The sequence below is a fragment of the Pristis pectinata genome, chromosome 28, assembly GCF_009764475.1.
Source record: "Pristis pectinata isolate sPriPec2 chromosome 28, sPriPec2.1.pri, whole genome shotgun sequence".
Taxonomy (NCBI): domain Eukaryota; kingdom Metazoa; phylum Chordata; class Chondrichthyes; order Rhinopristiformes; family Pristidae; genus Pristis; species Pristis pectinata.
In genome coordinates this window covers 26,023,753-26,037,057 of record NC_067432.1, presented here as the reverse complement: position 1 = coordinate 26,037,057, position 13,305 = coordinate 26,023,753, and the positions used below count along the sequence as shown (strand labels likewise).

At 45.7% G+C, this 13,305-nt stretch overlaps 1 protein-coding gene across 8 annotated transcripts in view; it reads right to left on the bottom strand.

Moving 5' to 3' along the window:
• Window positions 1-13,305, bottom strand: part of arnt2 (aryl-hydrocarbon receptor nuclear translocator 2) — a 262,293-nt gene that overhangs the window by 163,096 nt on the left and 85,892 nt on the right. The window lies entirely within an intron of this gene.

Genomic DNA, 13,305 nt, shown 5'->3' with positions numbered 1-13,305 from the left:
TGGGTGTCCCACGATCAACAACCTGGTGGTCACTACTGACCAGAAACTTATATGGACCAGCCATACAAATACTGTAGCTGTAAACACAGATCAAAGACTGGATACAAAAACATACAATGCCGGAAACAATCAGCAGTTTAGGTATCTGTGGAAACAGAAACAGAGTTAATGTTTCAAGTTGAAGACCCTTTGTTAAAGACTGGCTTTCCTGCAGCAAGTGATCCACCTCCTGACACCCCAAAGCGTCTCCAACAGAAGTCTAACCACTTGTCCTTGTTGTTCAACAGCATTATTATTGTGAGTCTTGCAGTGAGTGACTGACCTCTTTACACCCCAAAGCCTTTCCATCATATACAAAAGCACAAGTCACTTGTCTGGATGAATGCAGTTCCAACACTCAAGAAAATGGATATCATCCAAGACATTGACACCCTATCCACCACCCCTAAACACTGATTTCATCTGATGTCAGCACATGTACTAAATGCACTGCAGTTGCCCCACTAGATTGCTCGAATTAGAGCACCCAAACTCATGACCTGTACTACCAAAGCACATAAGGCCAGCAGACACTCGAGAACACCACCCCCTGCAGGTTCCCCCTCATCAAATACCAGTCTGACTTGGAAATGTATCGCTGTTCCTTCATTGTTGCTGGTCTAAATCACAGAACTTCCCACCCAATAGTCAGCATCTATACTAGAAAGATTGTAGGATTGCAAATATTGCCTCATTACCAGCTTCTTATGGCCAATTAGGGAAGAACTATTAAAACTGCCCTTGCCAAATTCCTCAAAACTCAATTAAAAAAGGCAGTGCACTTTGAAGTCCTATCTCATCTATCCATTGACTGCCTTAATCCAGTGGCAAAGTGGTCCAACCTATCCATTCTGCCAACCTCCCTCTGTTATCTATTCTAACCATACCCATCACTGGTCTGACAGATTAGTTTGGAACCTAAGGCCTGTTTTCAGTACCGTACGACTATTTAACATCTAAGACAAGATGAGTGACAGGGATGGGACAGTGGTGCAGCTAGTAAAGCCATTGCCTCACAACATCAACGATCTGGGTTCAATCCCGCTCTTTGGTGCTGTCTGTGCAGAGTTTGCAGGTTCTCCCTGTGACAGCATGGATTTCCTCCGGGTGCTTCGGTTTCCTCCCACATCCCAAAAACATATTGATTGTTAGGATAATTGGTCATTGTAAACTGCCCCTAACATGTAGATTAGTGGTAGAATCAGGGGGTTGTTGATGGTAATGAGGGTGAATAAACTTGGTTGGGGTAGGATTAGTATAAAAATAGGTCCTTCGTGGCCTGCATGAACTTGATGGGCTGAAGGGTCTGTTTCTCCACTGTATCTCTCTATGACTCTAAGATGCCAAGTACAATTAATGCTAAACCTCAACTTAAGGGCCAAAATGAACCCCAGCATTGGAAACCAGAATGGTATAAAGATGAGTATCAGGACTGAGGCCCATGTGTAGACAACCTCATTCTTGAACCATTTCCCCAGAACTCAACCAAACCAGTGATCCCCTCTCCCACACTCAGAACCCACCACTGAATTAGTAAGACCTTTGACCACTTGGCCCAGAGTTCTCTAAATTCCTGTTGGATCCTGGATCCACCTTTGCTTCCAACATTCACAGTTGTCAAACCCACATTAGTGGTCAGTTTTCAAGAGCTCTCCCCTTCAATACCACCATATCTTGAAACGTCCACGTCTGTGCTAAAGCTCCAGCCCAGACAAACCAAAACCCAAGAGCTGATAACAGGTTTGGCAAAAAGCAGAGAATCATATCTATAAAGGATCAACAAAAACATTGGTTGACCTTGTAAGAAGATAGTTATTTTCCTATGCAGTCACCATAAATCTCAGTATATTACTTTGCACTACCTATAAACATGATGAAACCTACGTCCTCTGATTCAACTTGCAAACCAATGGTAAAATCATAAATGTGCATCCTTTATATCCAGCAAACCTTCTGTGCTATTTTCTAATCTCAGACTTTATCTCACATTTGTTCATTAGTTCAATTTAAGAGGCTCCTAAATGAAAATGTAAAAAAAACAGATGATGGAAATCTGAAATAAAAACAGAAAATGCTGGAAATACTTAGCAGGCCAGGCAACATGCACAAAAAGAGACAGGGAGTTAACGTGAAAAGCCACTCTAACTTCCCTCATTAATCTATCATGGTTTTATTAATAGTTTATTCCTACAGCCACTCAGCTCTCACCCTATCAGAGACATTCCTTTCGTCTTGCGCATCCCTCCTACACGCTCTCTGCAACTTAAAGCTAACTGATTTCCCTCTTTCCCAGTTCTTCAAACTGAAATATAACCTTTGTTTCTCAAGCCTTTTCTGTTTTTATTTCAGATTTCGAATTACTGTGTTTTTTTCCACTTTCTTCAACTCATTTGCTGGGTACAACGATGGTTGACTCTGGGGATATCCATGCAAGTTTCTCCTACCTATGGTTCCCTGATTGTCCCTATGATTATCAACTAGATGTTGAACAGCAATAGTGTCCCCCTGATCAACTGATTAGATCTATCTACAACCTGCTGCTTTAGTTGTTATAACTTACACTGTAGCTTCACTAGGTGCATACATCACTCTATGTAAACCTGGCACATACTGATCCAACGTGGGTTGATCTCCTAGCAATTGTAATGAAGTCTGAGACAGGTAAGGAGATATGCCCTGGGGCTAAGTTTGTCTTACAGCAGAGAATAGCCCAGGATATCCCATAGCTACCTACATTTTCACTGCTAGGCCTCGCTTACAACAGCCCCTTGTCTTACACCAGGTAATGAAGAATCCACCTACTATTTCATTATTTTTATATTTCATATATTGTCAGGAAATAAAAGGAAGCAGTTCACCCATCAAATCTTTGCCTGCGTGTCTTTCATGGCCATCAGCTTCACCCTGGCACATACAGCTGGAGATGAGTATCTTCTCAAGGACTCTGGTGAGGTTATTTGTCCTCAATGATAATGTGCCTTCAACAGTGCAAATTTCTGAAATAACTAAAGCAGAAAACATGGCAACCAAGTCACCTTGAGGAACTAAAGGGTAACTAATACCACCAAATTACTAACAAAATTAAGGGGACTAAAACTTTACAGATCCGGACCTGGATAGCCTGCCTCCCCCATTGTTCTGAAAGAATGGACTGCAGATTACAATGGATGCATTGGTGATAGTCTATCCCAATCTCTTACATCTGGAATAATCCCAGCATATTCAAAACATGAATGTAACCATGTTATTTAAGAGAGGGAGATATAAAAGACAAAATTATGAACTATTTAATCTGATATCAATTGTCAGCAAATGCTGGAAGCTATCATTACAAACATAATATCAGAACTCAGTATATCTTAAGAGGTCCTGATATTCCACGGACCAGCAATCCGTCTGATCTCACCAATCACCTGCCTTGAACCAAACTGTTTCTTACAATGTAGTCCTAGGCAGAGTCATGCACTGGGACAATTGCTCTCTGCACAACAGTGCAGCCCAGTGGATAGCCTGTAACCAAACCTCATTCAGGCGATTATAGTACAAGACAGTACTTTCAGGAAACAACCTGATTTTTGGTTGAGTTAGCGTTTTTATTGGTTGCACAAAAAAATGACCCCAACAGTCCACGCATTACATAATCATAAATGCGTTAAAAGCTCTGGAGCTGGGCCTCAAAAGCAATGCAGACTTGAAACATTTATTTCAAGCTTTCATCAGACATGCTTCAAATGAGGAACACATAATCACACTGTGCAATTACAACCTTTGCAAAACGTACAATTTAAGTGAAAGCAAAAAAGTTGCAGGTGCTGGATATCTGAAATAAAACAGAAAATGTTGGAAATCCTCAGTTAGTCCGACATCATCTGTAAAGAGAGAAATCAGAGTTAATACTTCACGTTGATGACCTTATGAACTGGTCAGAACAGTTCTAGTGAAAGCTCATCCACTTGAAGCTTTAGCTCTCTTCACAGATGGTGCCAGATCCCCTGAGGATTTCCAGCATATCTGTTTTTATACATCTTAAGTGTCATTATTCAGACAGAAAACAGCAGTGATAGGAAGTAGTTTACTTCACATAAGCATGATAGAGAGAACAACAGGGCTGAGATTATCTGCCTAAACACTTGTTTCTAATAACTTTGAAAATTGCAAAAATCAGGGGCATCTCATGTCTATTACATTATTTTTCATATTTATTTCTATGATATAGATGAAATAATCCATCTCTTGGGGCTAAAATATTATGTCTCTATATCTCCAAGTAACACAACGAGGAACATCATTTTCTTGTCACTCTTCCCACATGTTCATTATTTTGGAGTAAATTAGCCACATTTATGCATGTAGAAAGTATTGCTTATTGCTTCCACTGCTGAGAATAGTCTCATGTCACACCTACACACACTAAAAAAAATTAATGGCATTAAACTTTTTCTTTTAACATGGTTTCAGAAAGTACTTGCGTCAGGTTGCTCCCCACAGATTTCAGTGAGACAGTTGTTCTTCAACAGATCTGATCTGGGCTAGGCTCAGTGGACAGATTTTCCATTCTAAGGAGGTAAATATTCAGAATTCTGCACTGACTTCTTTGGATTCTCTGAGCAGCACCAGGGCAGGGGAGGTATCCTGGGCCAGGACCCACTGCTATGGAAACCTACACCAGCCTGGATCAATTTTCTCTATTTTGTTGCAACATTTGTTTAGAGTACAGAATATTCCAGAAACTGCCTGCCTGTGAAAGTAGCCATAGAAAGAATGCTCCCAATGCTACGAGCTTTGTCTTTAAGTACACCAGTTAGTTTGAATTACTAACAATTTTTCCCAGCGTCTTAGAGATGCTGAGACATGATGTCAGAAGTGTTCGCTGATAAAACATTGAAATTTAGACTCTGTGCATGTATCTGAGTACCAAATGTGAGGCAGGGTATCCTCCAGCTGACTTGTTCTTGTAGCTATAGTACTTCCAAGTTTCTAATCAATGTTAGCTCCCCTCTGTTGACGGTGGAGGATTCAGTAATGGTAATGCCATTGAATGTTAGATACTCTTATATTGGAGAGGTTCATTGCCCACTTTTGTTACTTGCCACTTAATGGCCATGCCTGAATGTGGTCTGGCCTTGCTGCATGCAGATACAAACTGCTTAATTTGCTGAGGTGTTGAGAATACAACTGGATATTGTGCAATCATTAGCAAACATCCCCACCTCAGATCTTATGGTTGGACCTTAAGACACTGGCCTGAAGAACCATGCAGTGCTAACCTGGGGCTGGGATGATTGACCTTCAACCATCACATTCCTTTAGATGAGATGCAACTCCAAGCACTCGAATACCTTCCTTTTTGATGCTCATTGGTTTCAGTTTTACCAGGGCTCCTTGATGCCACACTCGGTCAAATTCTACCTTGATATCAAAGGCAATCCACTCTCTCTCACCTCTGGCAATTAAGCTCTTTGGCCAATGTTTGGGACCATGGACTATGATGGGGTTCTGAAGCCAATTGGTTCAGGCAAAACCCAAACTGGATATCATTGAGTAGATTATTCATGAGCAAATGCCACTTGATAGCACTGTCAACAACACCTTCCATCCCTTTACTGATGATTGAGTGGAGTCTGACTGGGCAGTAAGCCGGTTGGGTTTAAAGAGGATAGAGTCACAGGATTTGTCCTACTTTCTTGTGATGTGAGCATACCCAGGCAATTTTCAGCATTGTCGGGTGGATGCCAGTTTTGCAATAGCTTGACTTCAGGCGTAGCTGGTTCTGCAGCAAGTCTGCAATGTCTCTCAAGCTGTTTATTGATATCACACAGAATTAATCAAATTGCCTGGAACAAGGTGATGGTGGTGATCTCAGAAGGGAGCTGAGATGGATATTTTATTTGGCACTTCTGATCATGAACATGCTTGTGAATGCTTCAGCCTTGTCTTTCGCACTGACATGGGGCCCTACCAGCACTGAGATTGGAGATATGAAATGGAAGGGCATGTTGTGATGAGGATATTATGATTCTGCAATGGAACAAAGGCAGACTGAGTGATTAAGCAAAAACCTGGCAAACGGAGTTTAATGTGGTAAGAGGAATCAAAATGTAGATTATTATCTATATGGAGAGAGATCTGCAAATGAGTGACGTTCAATGAGATACAGGTGTTCTAGTGCATGAATCATAAAAAAAAAGCCAGGCAGGTGCAAGTAGTTAAGGAGGCAAACAGCACATTGGCCTTTATCGCAAAGGGTTTTGTGTTTAAGAATAGGAGGTTTTGTGTTACAGTTGTACAGGATGTTGGTGAGGCCACACTTGCATACTGTACACAGTTTTGGTCCACCTACCTAAAAAAAGATATATTAGCATTGGAGACAGTACATAGGAGATTCAGTAGGTTCATTCCTGGAATGAGAGGGTTGTCTGCTCAAAAACATGTTAGGCAATTTGGGTCTGTATTTCCTGGGGAGTTAGAAGAATGAGGGATGATCTTATTCAACATAATAAGAACCTAAGGGGGCTTAACAGGGTAGATGGGAAAATAAAAGAGATGCAGATGCTAGAACCTGGAACAAAAAGAAGTTTCAAATTTTTTTTTCAAGATTCCAGATGATTAATTGAATGCAAATTCCATGGTTGTTGTGGAGGGATTTGAACTCAAATGTCTGGTTTGTTAGTCCAGGTCTTTCAATTACTAGGTCTGGGAACTTAACTGCCTACAACACCACCCATACCCACTGTTTGAATCATAAGTTTTAAAAAAGCAGAGAAGACAAACTCTGGGGGAAGCAAAAGAAGAAAGCATGCTATTACAACAGGCGTAAGAAGCCCACCACCATTTGGAACTGGAGATATAGCTAGAATGAAGCTTAAATCACACTGACACCAAACATACCAAAAGGCAGTAGTGACTCAACACCCACCACACTGCAGGTCATACAAGGTCACAGTGGGGGATGGCATCCCCAGACCAGGCTCCACCTCAGGAAGACACCCAAGACAAAAGCAGTTGTGGAGATACTGCAGGGTGCATGCCTAACCCTGCAACATGTGGATACCATAGCACAGCTAAAGGCAGTGGGAGAACTGCAAGCAGTGAGGACTAGATCTGGAAGGATAGTCCATCAACCCAAGTACCTTGACGGCTTTGTGCTAAAGTGGAGCCAACGGATGCTGCATGGTTACTATGAACATATTTTTTCTTCCTTCTGTTGTTTTTTCATTAAGAGGGATGTACCATATATAGCTTACACAGTATTGGCTGGTGCCACTTTAAGAATTGATTCATGTAACCAAGTGCTCTCTCTCTCATTGCAACATTGTTAACCGGTTAGATGGCGATATAGAACATTAGAGTCTGCTTGCCTCCGTGGAAGAAAGTGATAATATGAGTTTGTAGCGGCTGCTACCGCGATGCGAAAATAAGACACCAGTCGATGAGTGGCAGAACAAAACTGATTTATTTTCCCGCCTTTTAATAGGAACGGTTCCCGCCCACCGAAAACGGAAATGACGTTTGCGCTACATCATCAAACCTTTCCCGCGTGCGGGTTCCCCCTGTCACTCGGGGAAAATGAAGGTCCAGCGCTATCTTGGGCCTCGCCGCTCCGATGATGCGCGACCCGACCACCGAGCCAGTTCGCTTGCTCGGACGGTGAGTCGCTACACAACCCCCCCCCAGAACCGGCGATACGGTCCCCAAGGTTCACGGGCTGTGCTAGCCATTGCTTAGGAGGTCAGCCTCTGCATCACAGCGTTGGGACCTTGACCGGTTGTTGTAGATCTAAATGGGCCGGTTTGAGGCGGTCTGTCATGAAGACTTCTTCTTTGCCCCCACTGTCCAAAATAAAGGTGGACCCATTATTCCTGATGACCCAGAACGGCCGCTCGTATGGTCATTGCAACGGTGCCCGGGGTGTGTCCTTGTGAACAAAAAACAAACTTACAGTCTCGTAGTTCCTTGGGCTCACAGGATGGGGCTTGACCATGCTGCGAAGTGGGAATCGGTGCCAAGCTGCCAAGCTTCTCGCGCAGTCTTTCCAGGACTGCCGCGGGTTGTTCCTCTTGCCCCCAAAGGGCGGGTATGAACTCCCCTGGGACGACCAGGGGCGTACCATACACGAGTTCAGCTGACGAAGCGTGGAGATCTTCCTTGGGGGCAGTGCGTATGCCGAGCAGGACCCAAGGCAGTTCGTCGACCCAGTTAGGACCTTCCAGGCGGGCCATCAGGGCTGATTTCAGATGGCGGTGGAAACGTTCTACCAACTCGTTTGATTGAGGGTTGTAGGCCGTGGTGGTGTGCAGCTGCGTCCCTAGCATGTTCACTAATGCAGACCATAGGCTGGAGGTAAACTGGGCGCCCCTGTCTGAAGTGATGCGGGCCGGAACACCAAAACGCGAGATCCAAGTTGTGAGCAGCGCCCAGGCGCAGGAATCAGTCATGATGTCGGATAGAGGGGTTGCCTCTGGCCACCTCGTGAACCGGTCCACGATGGTAAGGAGGTACCGGGCTCCTCTTGAAGCTGGCTGGGGACCAACGATGTCGACGTGGATGTGGTCGAACCTTCTACCGGTAGGCTTGAACTGCTGTGTCGTTGGATTTTTGATGTCTGGCATTGCGGACAAGTCGTGGCCCACTCACTGACCTGTTTATGCAGGCTGTGCCAGATGAAATTGCTGGTGACCAGTCAGACAGTTGATCTGATGGACGGGTGCACCAACCCATGTACCAAGTCGAAAACTCGTTTCCGCCAGGCTGCAGGAACTATAGGGCGGAGCTGACCTGTTGCGACGTTGCAAATCTTGGAGCTGCAGGCCCGAGACTGTGGTTCTATAGCTAGGCAGCTCGTCGTCAGATTACTGTGCGTCAGCCAGGGCCGCGTAGTCTACACCCAGGGACAGGCTGTGGATGGTCGGTCTGGAAAGCACGTCAGCAACGACATTGTCCTTTCCGGAGACATGTTGGATATCCGTTGTGAATTTGGAAATGTAGGACAAATGTCGCTGCCGACGAGCTGACCAGGGATCGGAGACCTTGGAGAAGGCGAAAGACAAAGGCAGTGAAAGGCCTGCCTTCTAAGAAGTACTGGAAATGCCGGACCACCAGGTACAGCGCTAGAAGTTCCCGATCAAAAGCGCTGTATTTCAGTTCGGGTGGTCTAAGGTGCCTACTGAAAAACGCCAAGGGTTGCCAATGGCCTTCAATTAGTTGTTCCAGTACCCCACCAACCGCAGTGTTGGATGCGTCCACTGTGAGGACAGTTGAGACGTCTGTCCTAGGGTGTACCAACATTGCGGCATCTGCCAGGGCATCCTTGGCCTTAACAAAGGCAGCTGCAGCCTCATCGTTCCAGGCGATGTCCTTGCCCTTGCCAGACATCAGCGAGAACAAAAGGGCGCATGATACGGGCTGCTGCAGGGATGAACCGATGGTAAAAGTTGACCATCCCCAGGAATTCTTGCAGGCCTTTGACCATGTTGGGACGGGCAAAATGGCGGATAGCGTCCACCTTGGCGGGTAGGGGTGTTGCTCCTTCACTGGTGATTCTGTGACCGAGGAAATCGATAGAGTCGAGTCCGAATTGGCACTTGGTTGGGTTGATAGTGAGGCTGAAATCACTGAGACGGGAATACAGTTGGTGGAGGTGGGAAAGGTGTTTTTGGTGGTCACGGGTGGCGATTAGTATGTCATCTAAATAAATGAACACGAAGTCCAGGTTGCAGCCTACTGCATCCATCAGCCGCTGGAAGGTCTGTGCGGCATTTTTAAGGCCGAACGGCATTCGAAGGAATTCGAAGTGGCCGAATGGAGTGATGAGCGCAGTTTTGCGGACGTCGTCAGGGTGGCCGGGATTTGGTGGCATCCCCGGACGAGGTCCACCTTGGAGAAGATGTGGGCCCCGTGTAGGTTCGCCGCAAAGTCCTGGATGTGAGGGACGGGATAGCAGTCTGGGGTAGTGGCGTCATTCAGCCTGCGGTAGTTGCCGCAGGGCCTCCACCCACCGGTGGCTTTGGGGACCATGTGCAGGGGGGAGGCCCAGGGGCTGTCTGACCTGTGAACGATCCCCAGCTCCTCCATGCGACGGAACTCTTCCTTTGCCAGGCGGAGCTTGTCTGGAGGTAGTCATTGTGCTCGGGCATGAAGGGGTGGCCCTGTGGTAATGATGTGATGCCACACCCCGTGTTTGGGCATCGAATTTGTAAACTGAGGTGCCAAAACTGATGGGAACTCTGCTAGGAGCTTGATGAACTCATTGCCAGACAGGGAAACGGAGTCCAGGCATGGGGCTGGTAGGCTGGCTTCTCCCAGGGCATAGGTTTGGAAAGTTCTGGAGTGCACTAGCCGCTTCCCTCGCAGGTCGACTAACAGGCTGTGGGCCCAAAGGAAATTGGCTCCCAGGAGTGGCTGGGCGACGGCGGCAAGGGTAAAGTTTCAGGTAAAACTGCTGTTGTCGAATTGTAATTGAACTGTACGGGTACCGAAGGTTCGTATCGTTGTGCCGTTTGCGGCTTTGAGTGCGGGACCCTGTTGCCTGCTATGAGTGTCGCAGCCATTCGGGGGCAAAACACTGACCTCTGCTCCAGTATCGACGAGGAAATGACGCCCGGACTGCTTGTCCCAAATGAATAGGAGGCTGTGTTGGTGGCCAGCTGCTGTAGCCATCAGTGGCGGCTGGCCCTGGCGTTTCCCTGAAACTTGCAGGGTGGGCGGCATCGACAGGCCTCCGCACCCCACCTCTGATGGTAGAAACACAGCTGGTCGCCAGTGTCGTCGTCTGTGTTTCTGGGGTGTGGTCGCTCGGTTGCTGGGACTGGTTTAGGTAGGCGTTAGGCCCGCGGTTTGGCTATTTGGCCGACGGACGAACCGCTCTCGCGTTTGGCCTTCCACAGGACATCTGCCTGGGCGGCTACCTCACGTGGGTTGCTGAAATCGGCGTCGGCCAACAGCAGGTGAATGTCGCCGGGTAGTTGTTCAAGGAAGGCCTGTTCGAACATCGGGCAGGGCTTGTGTCCCTCAGCCAAGGCCAGCATCTCATTCATCAGGGCCGATGGGGATCTTTCTCCCAGGCCGTCGAGATGAAGCAGGTGGGCGGTGTGCTCGCGACGGGAGAGGCCAAAGGTCCGAGTAAGAAGGTCTTTGTAAGCCGGGTACTTGCCTTTCTCCAGAGGAGACTGGATGAAGTCTCCGTCCTGGGTGGCTGTCTCCTGGTCCAGGGAGCTGACCACATGGTAGTACCGTGTGGAGTCAGAGGTGATCTGCCGAAGTTGGAATTGTGCTTTGGCCTGGTCGAACCAGACATGGGGCCAAAGCGTCCAAAAGGTGGGCAGCTTGAGTGCCACTGCGTTGGCTGCTGCGTTGTTGTCCATTGGGTGGGTCCAAAATCCGTTTGGACCGTTGGGGTCACCAATGTAGCGGCTGCCACCGTGATGCAAAAGTAAGACACTAGTCGACGAGTTGCAGAACAAAACTGATTTATTTTCCCGCCTTGCGTGGGCCTTTTAAGAGGAACGGTTCCCGCCCACCGAAAACAGAAATGACGTATGTGCTATGTCATCATACTTTTCCCAAGTGCGGGTTCTCCCTGTCGCTCGGGGAAGACGAAGGCCCAGCACCATCTTGGGCCTCGCCGCTCTGACGACATGCGACCCGACCGCCGAGCTGGTTCGCTTGCTTGGACAGTGAGTTGCTACAAGTTCTCTCTAACCCAATGACTGCTTCCTTTATTTAATAAGGTACCCTTGTTGCTTGAATTCTAAATATTTTTCCAGTATCTCAGAGAGAAAAACCAAGACAGGTCTGGCTTCCACCACAAAGATCAGTCTAATTTGATTAGACAGTTTTATGAAAGGAAAATTGCGTTAAATAAATCCAATGGAAGTTTTTTGAAGATGTAATTAGTAATGTGGACAAAGGGGAGCCAGTGGATAGAGTATTGCAAGATTTTCAGAAAGCATTGATAAGATACTTTCATAGAAGGTTGTTACATAAAACAAGAGCTCACAGTTTTGTTAGTAACATATTAGCATGGATTATTATTGATTCAAAGACAGAAAAAAGATAGTACCACAAACAGACAATGTTCAGGTTGACATACAGCTACCAGTAGGATGCCACAGGGATTTTTCCCGTCCCATTAGCTTTTCACTGTATTAATATCTCAGATTTTAAGGCAGAGTGAAATGGCATTTTGTACAGCTCAGTCTGTTGCCCCCCAAGCTCCTAAGCTCCAATAAATGTCATATCTTCACACAATTTGTCCAGGTCTCTGGATTATTCATCTAGTAACTTAACCACTGTAGTAGGTAACATCCCATTCTAAGGATGGCACTTCCATTTGTTTAGCAGTCCCTTAGCTCTGAACTGAGGATACTTATCAAACCTCATAACTGAAAGCTGGAAGAGTGTTATACTGTATCTTAAGAATACAAGTACTGAAGGCCAGAGCATGAGTACCACAAAGTGCCTTTTTGCTTAGAATCAGTAACAATATAGAAGTAAAAAAAAACAAAAAACAGTGTGTTAGCTACCCTGGGACCAACAGTGCCAAGAATGAGTGAAACTAGGGGAACCTTTCGTAGTCGCTAAAAAAAAGTTGTAATTCCTCAGGCTCAATTCTATGAGGAGTGTGGCATTTATGCAGAGTCTCTGAACACAGCAAGTAATTGATTCTGATATTTCCTCAAATAACTTTCCAGATTGCTTCAGCATAAAGTAAATCATGATCCTGTATGCAAAACTGCTCATAATCAATAGAAGGTGAAGTAATCTGACATGTTGTTCACACAAGGTCAAAACTATGATGGAGAGATCGATAATACTCCCCTCACCCAACGACAAAGAGCGGGTTAAAGTACGTGATCAGTTAAACTACAGAGAGTTCCAGATTAACCAGGAATTCTAAACATTATTGTTATTCCATTCTCTCGCTGTAGAAATATATACAAATATAACAGCTAAATACAAATATTTTATCTATCATTCATGTACTATAGGAATGGTTTTCAAATGGTGAGACATATGGCAGGAACATTGTAAGTGATATAACTATTGATCCACCTCTAGCTTCTACACAATTTCCACAACAACAGTGCACAAACAGCTGACGAGAGAAATGTAAATGTTGAAAGCCAAGAGATCACAGAGAAACAGAAAATAACAACAGAAAAGGGCAAAAAGGCAACGGTGACAGGTTTCCTTCTCAGTAGATTTTCCACAATCAGTATCTCTGGTTACAACACACAAGATGTTGGAGGAACTCAGCAGGTCAGGCCA